Raw genomic sequence first — 13,853 nt, 5'->3', positions numbered from 1 at the left:
CACCCAGGCGCCCCTATGGTAATTTAATTTTGAAAAACGGTATTATCTCTAATTAACAAAGCAAATTTAAACTGATTTAAAAATAAAAATGGATGATATTAATACTCAAAAAATAAAATGAAAATGAGTAGAGAAAATAAAAGCCCTTGAAAAAATGTAATTGGTGAAAATAAAACCATGAACATTACAAATAGAACTTTTTTTAAAGAATACGAATTGAGACATGCATTTTTGAGTTAATGTCAAGTTTATAAGAAAATGAAATGAAGTAAAATTCTCCATCCCCAACTCTGAGCATTATGGTTACTCAAGATTTGAGCAAAATAGAAATAATACACTATTAGGTTTATTAGAGGCTGAAAGAACCAGTTGCAACTCATTAAAAGACTGACTCTCTTTGATCTTTAACACGGTGGAGGTGACTCCTTTTTAATTCTATTCAACCTAATGAATGAGGAGAAAGGTCTTCTAAACCTCTATTATGCCTGTAGCTTTTCACTTTGGGCAGAACTGCTTTTTCTTTTTTTCTTTTTTAAGTCTATAATAATACTTTTGAATAGTCGTAAGAGATTTGAATAACCTTTAAAGCCCATATCAATCTGCCAGTTTATGGTCAATTGTACTAAATTGGCATTTAGGATTATGTAGTCACCATTCTTGGGGGTCATCCATTCCTGGGGAAATGTAATGGTAATAACTTGAACATTTCTTTGCCTGGTCGTCTCATTTTTGGATTATAATATGAATACTTCAGCTCCTTTCAACAAAAGTGAATGCTTACCTAGGTAAATGTTGCTTTCCTGGGGAATATAAAAAATATATGCAAAGTATAGTCCTGTTAGGGATGGACTTAGGCTTTATTACATGGGGAAGGAGGGGAAGCGAACTGTGCAATGACTGTAACTCCAAGAAGAAAAATAGGAGGGTTGCTATTTAGCTATCATGTACTGCTATGGCATGCTGGCCAGAATCTGTTCTGACTGGTCAGTGGTTATACCAGACCTGTTTAACAATATTTTGAATATTATATCTGAATAACCTTCAGCAACTGATTCAAGCTGCCTATCCAATATCCCTTTCCCCTTCCTTTCCTACCAGTACAACCCTTGTTTTGTTTTAGCGCATCAGTGTACCTGACCAAAGACAAGAGCATTCCCCAGCTTCCCCTACACCTAGGGATGGCCATGTGATACATTTTGACCAAAGAGATTTAAGCAAATGCCACTAAGAACTTCTAGACAAACTCTTTGAAAGGAAGATGATTCACCCAGCCCTTGAGTTTTGCTCTTCTTGATATCCCTTCTTGTCTGAGCTCAGACTTGAAGCTGGGTATTGAACAGCCGACTTTGGATCATGAATGCTTACAAAGAAAGATTAAAGGTACCTGGCTTCTGATGCCACTGTTTGGCTACTTCATCAACCATGAAATACCTACCTCTGGACTCTAATGTCTGAGAAAAAAAGCAAAGTGAAACGAAACAAAACAAAAAAACCTCCTAATTTGCTTCAGCTCCTGTCAGTCAGGTTTGCAATGGCACACAGTGTAATACAATTCTAACAGATTACCGTATTAAGGTTCAAAATTGGGAAATTCCACATGGAGCCATGGAGATTAGGAAAGCATTATGAAAAAGACAGGATTTAAAAAGGTAGAATTTTAGAGGTGTAAGGTACCACAAAAATAATTTTGTTCAATATCCTAAGGAAGATGAAAAGACTGAGGTTGAGCAAAGTTCACAAAGACTAAAACATACTGATGGTTTAAATACACATGAATTAAACTCTACTCTCAGTAAAACACACTTATATTTTCACTTATTTCTAAGAAAACTGACCTATGCATCCCTTTTCAAAAAATCAAGTCTATAAGTGGGGTTTTATTCCCCAAATCCATGGGCTCAATCATGCTCTTTTCCCAGCTTATCAATTTACTCATGGCTGTCCACTGAAATGTGTTCTGAAGAGCTTTGGGGTTCTCTCATTCATTATTAATCCATATCTATTTAAAATATCCATTTCAGGGCGCCTAGGAGGCTCAGTCAGTTAAGCATCTGACTCTTGGTTTCCACTCAAGTCATGATCTCATGGTTTCGTGAGTTTGAACTCCACATCGGGCTCTGTGCTCGCAGCACAGAGCTGCTTGAGATTGTCTCTCACTCCCTCTCTCTCTGCCCCTCCCTGAATCACGCTGTCTTTGTCTCTCTCAATAAGCTTTAAAAAAATTCATATCATGTTCTCTTTTGTCTTTATATGATGCCACAGATTTTGGAAGAGTTTGAAAAAAACCCCAAAAAACAACTGCCCATGAATCAGATGTTTCCATCTTGCTCACCGCTCTAGTAAACATAGCATAGATTTAGCATAATACCAGGCACAGAGTAGGTGCTTACTATATATTTGTAAGCCAACAAATGAATGAGTCTTCATGGAGTTATTCCAGAACATTCTACAGTAAGAGTATGAATTGAAGCGGCTGTTCTGTCTAAAACCACTGGCCACATGAAAAATGTACTATGTGTGTTGTGTGAGAACCAGCAAGGATGAGTAGGAGGAATGTAAAATCAAATTTTGAGGTAATTTTGCCTTTGATTTTTGTAGCATTTATGAAAGACAGAGTTCCAAGAATAAAAAAAAAAGAGCAATGGGAACACTGTGTCTCTCAAATTATCATATGCATATTATTTACTAGCATGGTGTGGCAAGTAATGAATATATTAGGAGAATAGTTCTCATCCTCTTTGTATTCATGATAAAATATCCGCCCTGGCAAATCACCCAGGAATGATTAAGATGGGCCGTGGAAAGCTAGTTCACACATCAGCCTGATCCAGCAGGTACTGGAAATTGATTTCATAAACGTTATGCTGTTAACAAAGCACAGACTATTTCTGACGGCACAGAGATACTACTTCTTTTTTTCTAACACCTATTGCTTGAGCATTCAGTTGCCCTGTGAGTGATTTTTGAAAGAAAAAAACAAAGTAAAGAAAAGAAGAGAAATGTTGTTCTTTAGCATCTGCTCTTCCATTTGATGGAATCATGGCAGGAAGAGTGGACAACACCTAAATTATGTCAACAGCACAGTAAATTACTGCCTTCCTTACTGGTTAAGGGAACAAGTCTCCACTTGACAAAGTTCTTAGAACTTTCGGGTAGGTGAATCTCTGGAGGTTTCCCATTTTTGTCAAATGCACCCTGTAAGAGTCTTTCTGTGTACACCCTGTATTAGAAGGCTTTTTGAGCTCTGAGCATTTCTATCATTTCCTTTATGTGTCCTACTTTGTACACACCATTATTTTTGCACTATTTCAACTCAGAGAAAATGTGTTTGCCTTGCCTATTATTAGCATCTTGAAGACAGGGGTCTTACTTAACCCCTCTCCAAAATATTGCTGAGTACTTGCCTCCTGGCAGGTTCGCAACAAATGTTTGCTGACTGAATGAAATAAACAAAAGCTTAATACTATGTAAAACCACTGTGAGTCCCACAATGTATGGCCAACTATCTTCCACAAAGCAGGAAAGAATATCCAATGGAAAAAAGACAAGTCTCCTCAGCAAATGGTGTTGGAAAGACTGGAAAGTAACATGCAGAAGAATGAAACTGGACCACTCGCTTACACCATACACAAAATTATACTCCAAATGGATGAACGGCATAAACATAAGACAGGAAGCCATCAAAATCCTAGAGGAGAAAATAGGCAAACAATGTCCTTGACCTCAACCGCAGCAACTTCTTACTAGACATGTCTCTGGAGGCAAGAGAAACAAAAGCAAAAATAAACTATTGGGACCTCATCAAGATAAAAAGCTTCTGCACTGCGAAAGAAACAATCAACAAAACTAAAAGGCGACTGAAGGAATGGGAGAAGACATTTGCAAATGACATGTCCGATACAGGATTAATATCCAAAATCTATAAAGAACTTACCAAACTCAACACCCAAAAAACAAGTAATCCAGTGAAGAAGTAGGCAAAAGACATGAATAGAAAGTTTTTCAAAGAAGACATCCAGATGGCTAACAGACACATGAAAAGATGCTCAATATCTCTCATCATCAGGGAAATACAAATCAAAACATAATGAGAGACCACCTCATGCCTGTTAGAATGGATAACATTAACAACTCAAGAAATGACAGATGTTGGCGAGGATGCAGAGAAAAAGGAACACTTTTGCACTGCTTGTGGGAATGCAAACTGGTGCAACCACTCTGGAAAACAGTATGGAGTTTCCTCAAAAAATTAAAAATAGAGCTACCCTATAACTTGGTAATTGCACTAGTAGGTATTTATCTAAAGGATACAAAAAAAGCTGATTCAAAGGGGCACATACATCCTAATGTTTATAGCAGCACCATCAACAATAGATAAATTATAGAAAGAGCCCAAATGTCCATTGACTAATGAATGGATAAAGAAGATGTGGTACATATATATAATGGAATATTACTCAGTGATCAAAAAGAATGAAATCTTGCCATTTGCTACAATGTGGATGGAACAACAGTGTACTATGCTAAGTGAAATAAGTCAGTCAAAGACAAATTTCATATGACTTCACTCATGTGGAAGTTAAGAAACAAAATAGATGAACATAGGGGAAGGGAAGGGAAAATAAGATAAAAACAGAAGGAGACAAACCATAAGATACTCTTAAATATAGAGAACAAACTAAGGGTTGCTGGAGGGGTTTTGGGTGGAGGAATGGGCTAAATGGGCAAGGGGCATTAAGGAGGACACTTGTTGGGATGAACACTGGGTGTTATAAGTAAGTGATGAATCACTAAATTCTATTCCTGAAATCATTATTACACCATATGTTAACTAACTTGGATTTAAATAAAAATGAATAAATAAATGTATTAGAAATGCTTGCTCATCTTGCAGAACACTTGCAGAACAAGTTACTTGCAATCCAAAGTTTTACTGTATATGGTTTACAAATATTTTCTCCCATTCCATAAGTTGCTCTTTTGCTCTTTCATTATGCTTATTGTTTCTTTTGCTGTGCAGAAGTGTTTAATTTGATGTAGTATCACTTGTTTATTTTGATTTTGTTACCCGTGCTTTTGGTGTCACATCCGTGGAATCACTGACAAGACCCATGTCATGAAGCTTTTCATTTGTGTTCTTCTAGTTTTATAGTTTCAGGTCTTACATTTAAGCGTAAACCATTTTGAGTTGAATTTTGTGTTTGTTGTAAGATATGGGTCCAATTTCATTCTTTCATATGTGGATATCCAGTTGTCCCAGGGCCATTTGTTGAAGGAACTCTTTTCCCATTGTATATTCTTAGAACCCTTTTTGAAGATTGGTTGACTCTATATACTTGGATTTATTTCTGGTTTCTCTATTCAGTTATATGGCCAATATGTCTCTTTATGCCAGCATCATACCAGCTTTGATTACTGTAAGCTTTGTAATATATTTTGAAATCAGGAAGTGTAAGGCCTTCAGTTTTGTTCAGAATTCTTTATCAATATTGATTTCACTATTCATGGTCTTTTGTGGTTCCATAGGAATTTAGAACTTTTTTTCTATTTCTCTGAAAAATGCTATTGGAATTTTAACAGGGATTGCATTGAATTTGTAGATTGCCTTTGGCAGTATGAAAATTTAACAATATTAAATCTTCTCTTCCATGAAAATGGGATGTCTTTCCATTTTTTTGTGAGTTCTTTGATTTCTTTCATCCATGTTTTGTAGTTTTCAGTATACAAGTCTTTCACCTCCTTGGTTAAGTTTATCCCTAAGTATTTTATTCTTTTTGGTGCTATTGTAAATGACATTATTTTCCTAACTTCCTTTTCAGATAGTTTGCTGTTTCTATATAGAAATGCAACTGATTTTTGTATGTTTATTTTGTACCTTGCAATTGTACTGAATTCATTTGTTAGTTCTAACAGTATTTTTTTTTTTTTTTTGAGTCTTTAGGGTTTCCTATATGTAAGATCATGTCATTCACAAACAGGGACATTTTTACTTTTTTCTTTCCAATTTGGATGCCTTTTACTACTTCTCCTTGCCTAACTGTTTTGTCTAGGACTTCTAGTACTATGTTGGATAGAAGTGGTGAGAGTAGGCATCCTTGCCTTTTTCCGGGTATTAAAGCTTTTTTTTTCTTTACTATAGAATATGATGTTAGCTATGGGTTTTTCATATATAGCTTTTATTATGTTGAGGTATTTCCTTCTTAGTTTGTTCAGAGTTTTTAATATGAGAGGATGTTGAATTTTGTCAAATGCTTTTTCTGCATGTATTGAGATAATCATGTGATTTTTATCCTTTATTCTGTTAATGTGATACATCACATTAGCTGATTTGCATATATTGAGCCATCTTTGTATTCCAGTGATAAATCCCACTTCATCATGGTGTATGACCCTTTTAATGTGTTATTGGATTTAGTTTGCTAGTGTTTTTTTTAATGTTTATTTATTTATTTATTTTTAAGAGAGAGAGAACACAAGCAGGGAAGGGGCAGACAGAGAAGGAGACATGGAATCTGAAGCAGGCTCCAGGCTCCGAGGTGTCAGTGCAGAGCTGACATGGGACTCAAACTCACAAACCACGAGATCATCACCTGAGCCGAAGTCAGACACTTAACCGACTGAGCCACCCAGGTGCCCCAGTTTGCTAGTATTTTGTTGAAGATTTTTACATCTGCACTCATCAGGGATGTTGACCTGAAGTGTTTTTTTCTTGTAGTGTCTTTAGGTGGCTTTGGTATCATGGTAATGCTGGCCTTATAACATGAGTGTGCAAGTGTTCTCTTCTCTTTAATGTTTTAAAGGAATGTGAGAATTAGAATTAATTCTTTAAATGTTTGGTAGAATTCACCAATGAAGCCATCTGGTCTGGGACTTTTCTTTATTTGGTAGTTTTTGATTACTGACTCAATGTCCATGCTAGTTATATGTATATTTAGTCTTTATATTTCTTCATAATACAGTCTTGGTAGATTGTATTGTTTTAGGAATTTATCAATTTCTTCTAGATTATCCAGTAGTTTGGTGTATAATTGTTCATAGTAGTCTCTTACGATCCTTTGTATTTCTATGGTATCACTTGTAATGTCTCCTTATTTTATTTATTTGAGTCTTTCTTTATTTCTTAATTAGTCTATGTATGGGTTTGTCAAGTTTGTTTATCTTTTGCAAAAACCAATTCTTAGTTTCATTAAATTTTTTATATTGTTTTTATATTTTCTATTTCATTTATTTATACTCTAATCTTTGTTATTTCTTTCTATCTGTACATTGTTTTATTACATCAAAGATTAAGTTCTCCCATAAAGGCCCTTACATTCCCAAGAAGAAACACTTTAATAGAGGACTTTCTTAAGCACCACTTTATTCAGTATATGGTTGGCAAGCTTATTTCCTGATTCAAGGGTGGGGAACACCTCAACGTCTTCCCCATGTCTGTGCCATCATTGCAACTCATCCTGAAAATATGAAGGCAGGCACACATGTTCAGGGTGGGGCACTGCACATGCTGTTAGTGGTTTAGGAATGTGGACATTTGATTCTCCTCTTTGCTGGGAAGGATGGAGACCTCAGAATATATAAGCTTAAAGTGATGAAAGGCAACCCCAGAGCTTCTCTGAGAGTGGTGCTTCTGACACAGCAACTGTTTAATTAACCAGGTAATCAAGTCAGCTTTGTTTGCACATCTAGGTCATGGACTTATTTAGTCTCTCTAAACCTGTCTAAGGCAAGGCTTCTTTTACTCTTTTGGAAAGGAGTTGAAGAAGAAAAAAAGAAGAGGGAAGTGGAGCTATCTAATGGCCTGGGAATAGGAAAGAACCTCCAATCACCACCACCACCACCACCACACACACACACACACACACACACACACACTACTCCTATCTCTAAACTTCTGGGGACTCAAAGTGAGAATGATGTTGGAGAGAAGAGTAGGATAGTGAGGCCAGCCCCTCCTTCCAACAGTACCCCATCTGTCAAGCTATTAAAAGTCAGTCCCGTTTGTTTCACTATACATCACTGATTCATCATATAGTTTAGTTTCACAATTCCTTATATTAACCTAGCTAGAAAGCACAGCCATAACTGGGAAAGGCTTACAAATGTTCCTGCTCCCAGGAGACCCACTTTTCTGCTGCCAGTTCCTGCATCACTCACTTTCTCTGAGATTTACTCCTTGCTCTAGTGGCACTTCCTCCAACTGTGCCTAAGTAACACCATTGCTTCACTTCTTTCCTCATTTCTGGAAGCATGAAATGCTTTCTCAGGTTCATGGAGGTCTGTTATCTTTCTGATTTCAGGAATTATTAAAGCACAATTTTAAAAAGCAGAGTTCTTTCTTGTGTTGAAATGAAATGGAGAAAACATTTCAACCATTTTTCACTCAAAGTAGATGCCAACAATCAGAATCTATGTCTTGGGAGACAGTGATTAATTGAGGCTGAATGGTAATGGGACTCATGATAGCTAAAAGCTGTGACTGTAGGATTATTCAGGGTTAGTTGGGGGAAAATGCTTTTGTAAAAATCAGGGCCAGTAATAAAGGATAAATTTCAAATCAGAGAGGCAAACTTAAACAAGAATTTAGAAGAATCAGAGCACAGAAGTCATTCAAAGCACTACTGACTTCCCTAAAAAAAGATGGAGAAACATATTGTAACTCCCCAAAAGAAAAAAAAAACAGACATGGGAATCAAAAGCACATAAGGAATATAGTCAATGATATTGGAATAGTAATGTATGGGGATAGATGGTGGCTACGCTTGTGGTGAACACAGCATAACGTATAGAGATATTGAATCACTATGTTGTATACCTGAAAGTAACGTTACATTGTGTGTCAACTATACTAATAGACTTTAAAACAAAGACCATAAAAAGAGACAAAGAATGGCATTATATAATCATAAAGGGGACAATCCAACAAGAAGATATAATAATGGTAAATATTTATGCACTCAACATGAGAGCACCCAAATATATGAAACAATTAATAACCAACATAAAGGAACTAATTGATAATAACACAAAAATAGTAGGGGACTTTAACATCCCACTTACATCAATGGAGAGATCATCTAAATAGAAAATAAACAAGGAAACAATGGCTTTGAATGACAAACTAGACCAGATGGACTTAACATATATATGCAGAATATTCCATCCTTAAACAGCAGAAGACATATTCTTTTCAAGTGCACACAGAACATTCTCCAGAATAGATCACATGTTAGGTCACAAAACAGGTCTCAACAAATACAAAAAGACTGAAATTACACCTTGGGCCTTTTCTGACAGCAGTGCTGTGAAACTAGAAGTCAACCACAAGAAGAAATTTGGAAAGAACACAAATACATGGAAGTTAAACAACATGCTACTAAACAATGAATGAGTTAACCAGGAAATCAAAACTGAAACAAGAAGAAATAGAAAACTTGAACAGACTGATAGTCAGAAAAGAAATGGAATCAGTAATCAAAACAGAAGTCCACAGCTAAATGACTTCAGAGGCATGTTCTACTAAACATTTAAAGAAGGGTTGATACCTATTCTTCTCAGTGTATTCCAAAAAATAGAAAAGGAAGGAAAACTTTCAAATTCATTCTATCAGGCCAGCATTACCCTGATACCAAAATCAGATAAAGACTCCACTAAAAAAGAGAACTACACACCAATATCCCTGATGAATATGGATGCAAAAATTCTCAACAAAATCCTGGCAAACCTAGTTCAACAATACATTAAGAGAATATTCACCACAATAAACTGGGATTTATACATGGGTTGCAAGAGTGGTTCAATATTCTCAAATCAGTCAATGCAATATACCACATTAATATAGAAGAAAGGATAAGAACCATATGATTATTTCAAAAAATGCAGGAAAAGCATTTGACAAAATACAAAATCCATTCATGATGAAAACCCTCAACAAAGTACGTTTAGAGGGAACATATCTCAACATAATAAAGGACATATATGAAAAACCCACAGCTAATATCATTGTTAATGGGGGGGAAAGTGAGAGCTTTCCTTTACGGTCAGGAACAAGACAGAGATGTCTACTCTCACCACTGTTATTTAACATAGCACTGGGAGTCCTGGCCACAACAGTCAGACAACAAAAAGAAACAAAAGGTATCCAAATAGGCAAGGAAGAAGTAAAACTTTCACTGTTTGCAGATGGCACAATACTATATATAGAAAACCCAAAAGACTCCACACAAAAAAACTACTAGAACTGATACATGAATTCAGTAAAGTCGCAGGATACAAAATTAATGTACAGAAATCTGTTGCATTTCTATAAACCAATAATGAAGCATCAGGAAGAGAAATTAAGGAATCAATCCCATTTACAATTGCACCACAAACAGTAAGATACCTAGGAATAAACCTAACCAAAGAGGTGGAAGACCTGTACTCTTGACACTGTAAAAAGCTGATGAAAGAAACTGAAGATGATTCCAAGGAATGGAAATATATTCCATGCTCATGGATTGGGAGAACAAATATTGTTAAAATGTCTACACTACCCCAAACAATCTAAACCTTTAATGAAATCCCTATCAAAATGCCAACAGCATTTTTCACAGACCTAGAACAAACAATCCTAAAATTTGTATGGAACCACGAAAGACCCTAGGTAGCCAAAGTAATTTTGAAAAAGAAAAGCAAAGCTTGAGGCATCACAATTCTGGACTTCAAGTTATATTATAAAGTTATAGTGATCAAAACAGTATGATACCAACATGAAAATAGACATATAGATCAATAGAACAGAATAGAAAACCCAGAAATGAACCCACAACTATATGGTCAATTATTCTTTGACAAAGCAGTAAAGGCTATCCAATGGGAAAAAGACAATCTCTTCAACAAACGGTATTGGGAAAACTGGACAGCAATATGCAAAAGAATGAAACTGGACCACCTTCTTATACCAAACAAAAAATAAATTCAAAATGGATTAAAGACCTAAATGTGAGACCTGAAACCATAAAAATCTTAGAGGAGAACATAGGCAGTAACCTCTTTGACATTGGCCGCAGCAACTTCTTTCTAGATATGTCTCCTGAGGCAATGGAAGCAAAAGCAAAAATAAACTATTGGGACTTCCTCAAAACGAAAAACTTCCACACAGCAAAGGAAACAAACAACAAAGCTAAAAGGTAACCTGTGGATTGGGAGAAGATATATGCAAATGATATATCTGACAAATGGTTAGTATCCAAAATATATAAAGAACTTATAAAACTCAACACCAGGGGCGCCTGGGTGGCTCAGTTGGTTGAGTGTCTGACTTTGGCTCATGTCATGATCTCACAGGTCATGGGTTCAAGCCCCATGTCAGGCTTTGCGCTGACAGTGCAGAGCCTGTTTCAAATTCTCTGTCTCCCTCTCTCTGCCCCTCCCCTGCTCATGCTCTGTCTCAAAAATAAATAAACATTAAAAAAAAACCCCTCAACACCAAAAATGAATAATATAATTAACACTGGGCAGAAGACATGAATAGACATTTTTCCAAAGAAGACATACAGATGGCCAACAGATACATGAAAAGATGCTCAACATAACTCATCATCAGGACAGTACAAATCAAAACTACAATGAGGTATCAACTCGTACTGTCTGAATGGCTAAAATCAATAACATAAGACACAACAGGTATTGACAAGGATGTGGAGTGAGAAGAACCCTCCTGTACTGTTGGTGGGAATGCAAACTGATGCAGCCACTTGGGAAAATAGTATGAGGGTTCCTCATAAAGTTAAAAATAGAACTACCTTACAATCTACAATGGCACTACTAGGTATTTATCCGAAGAATACAAAGATACTAATTCAAAAGGATACATGCACCCCAATGTTTATAGAAGCATAATTTATAGTAGCCAAACCATGGAAACAGCCCAAGTGTCCCATAAAAAATGAAATATTGCCATTTGCAACGATATGGATGGAACTAGACAGTATTATCCTAAGTGAAACAAGTCAATCAGAGAAAGATAAATACCACATGATTTCACTCATATGTGGAATTTAAGAAACAAAACAAACAAGCAAAGGGAAAAAAAAGAGAGAGAAAGACAAACCAAGAAACAGATTCTTAACTATTGAGAACAAACATATAGTTACCAGAGGGGAGGTGGATGGGGAGATGGGTGAAACAGGTCCTGGGGATTAAGGAGTGAACTTGTGGTGAGCGCAGGGTGATGTATGGAAGTGTTGAATAACACACTTGAAACTAACATAACACATACCGGTATGTTAACTAACTGGAATTAAAATAAAAATTAAAAAAAAAACAAAAAAAACCATGATACTAAAAAATAAAACTTTATGAGAAAAATACGTCAAATATATTTTATGTTTACAACACAGATCAGTAAACAACAGAGAATCAATCATAGATTTTGTTTTTCCACTCATTTTTAAAGGAATAAACTTGGAAAGGTGTTTTGACTAAATTCTCTAAGTATATAGACCACTTTAGTTGGAAAATTTTATAACTCACTGTCTTAAATATGTGAAATTGTCTTTTTCCTTAATAGCAGTTATTTTGACCTTAATTATTTAGAAAATAGCTTTAATTTCAACTTCACTTTGTGTTATCAATGTTTGGATGTGGATCAACTATCCTATACAAACTAATAATATTCTAGCCATTCAATTTGGGCTGAATTTCCAGGGCGTGGGTTTTTGTTGTTGGTATGTTTGTATGTTTGTTAGGAATTAGTGAAACTTTATGATGTCAGTAAAGGGAGTAGAGGGCTTGGCTCTAGCCTCTTGACGAAAAAAGAAAAAAAGAAATGCTTAATGTTAAGTGGGGTAGATAGTGATTGTCTACTGCCAAATATCATGTGAACTGAGAAGGGGTGAGGACGGGAGACAGTGCATGGGCTTGGATGCTGGACAGACTTGGAGTGGAAGTTCACCTTCACTGCTGATCGCTCGTGTCAGTTTGGACAAACTTTAATTTTTAGGAAGTTGGGTTTTTCATGTGTAAGAGAAGAATAGTAACATTTACCTGATGGGGTTGCTGTGGGGAATAATACATGCCCCCCAAATACTAGTTCCTTTCCTTCTCTCGTAGAAGGGAGAGATTTTAGAAGCCTTGATTTTTAGTTCAAACCTTGATTTTTAAAAAGAAAATTCTTTAACATTTTAAAGGAACTTAATATGCCAAATAATGGAATTAATTCCTAGTTTCAAATTTAAAAATACCATTATTTGTACTTAAGCATGGAAAAGAAATAAATTATAGGTAGCATGTATGTTTGGGGATTTAAAAAGTACATACACATGTAGAATTTTAAAGATTCAGGACATAACCTTAAAAAGTTAGCATACATGCAGAGTTTCTTTAGTTTTTAAGGACTGGTAAGACTTCAAAAGTTTTAGAATGACAGAAGGTGAACTTGAAAAGTACAATTTCGGGGCCCTTTAGTCTCCAAACAGTGTTTTAGACTCCAAAGCACCAAATAAGTGAAGTTGGTGATATTTACCTACCATGATGTAACGAAAATTCTTGGAATTCAAAATGTTGTGCTGCTTAGTCACTTCCCTTTTAGTATAATCATTGTCCAGCTTAGTTTACATCTTAGTGACCTTAAAAGACCTGAAGTTTCATTAAAAGTTAAAGTTATCATCAGAGTATCTATTGACAGTTTTGCTTGTGGTTTTTGATAATATCTCCCTTTGTTCCTTTTGGCTCAGCAAAATATGGTATGCGAGACCTGAGGGCTGACTGGTTGACCTAGTTTAGAAGACCTAAGGAAGCCATATAACTAGCTGTAGCAAATGAAAAGCTATGACAATAATCCTATAAATATCCAGTTTTGGCCTGCATACACA

The 13,853-nt window shown here is 35.8% G+C and overlaps 1 protein-coding gene and 1 non-coding gene across 2 annotated transcripts in view; one reads left to right on the top strand and one right to left on the bottom strand.

Moving 5' to 3' along the window:
* PRLR (prolactin receptor) overlaps positions 1 to 13,853 on the bottom strand; it is a 171,500-nt gene that overhangs the window by 74,145 nt on the left and 83,502 nt on the right. The window lies entirely within an intron of this gene.
* Positions 11,269 to 11,353, top strand: TRNAQ-UUG. The gene has a single exon. It is a non-coding gene; the product is annotated as a tRNA-Gln (tRNA).

Source organism: Panthera leo, chromosome A1 (assembly GCF_018350215.1).
Source record: "Panthera leo isolate Ple1 chromosome A1, P.leo_Ple1_pat1.1, whole genome shotgun sequence".
Taxonomy (NCBI): domain Eukaryota; kingdom Metazoa; phylum Chordata; class Mammalia; order Carnivora; family Felidae; genus Panthera; species Panthera leo.
Note: the sequence above shows the minus strand (reverse complement) of the source record. Positions and strands in the feature narration are given on the sequence as shown.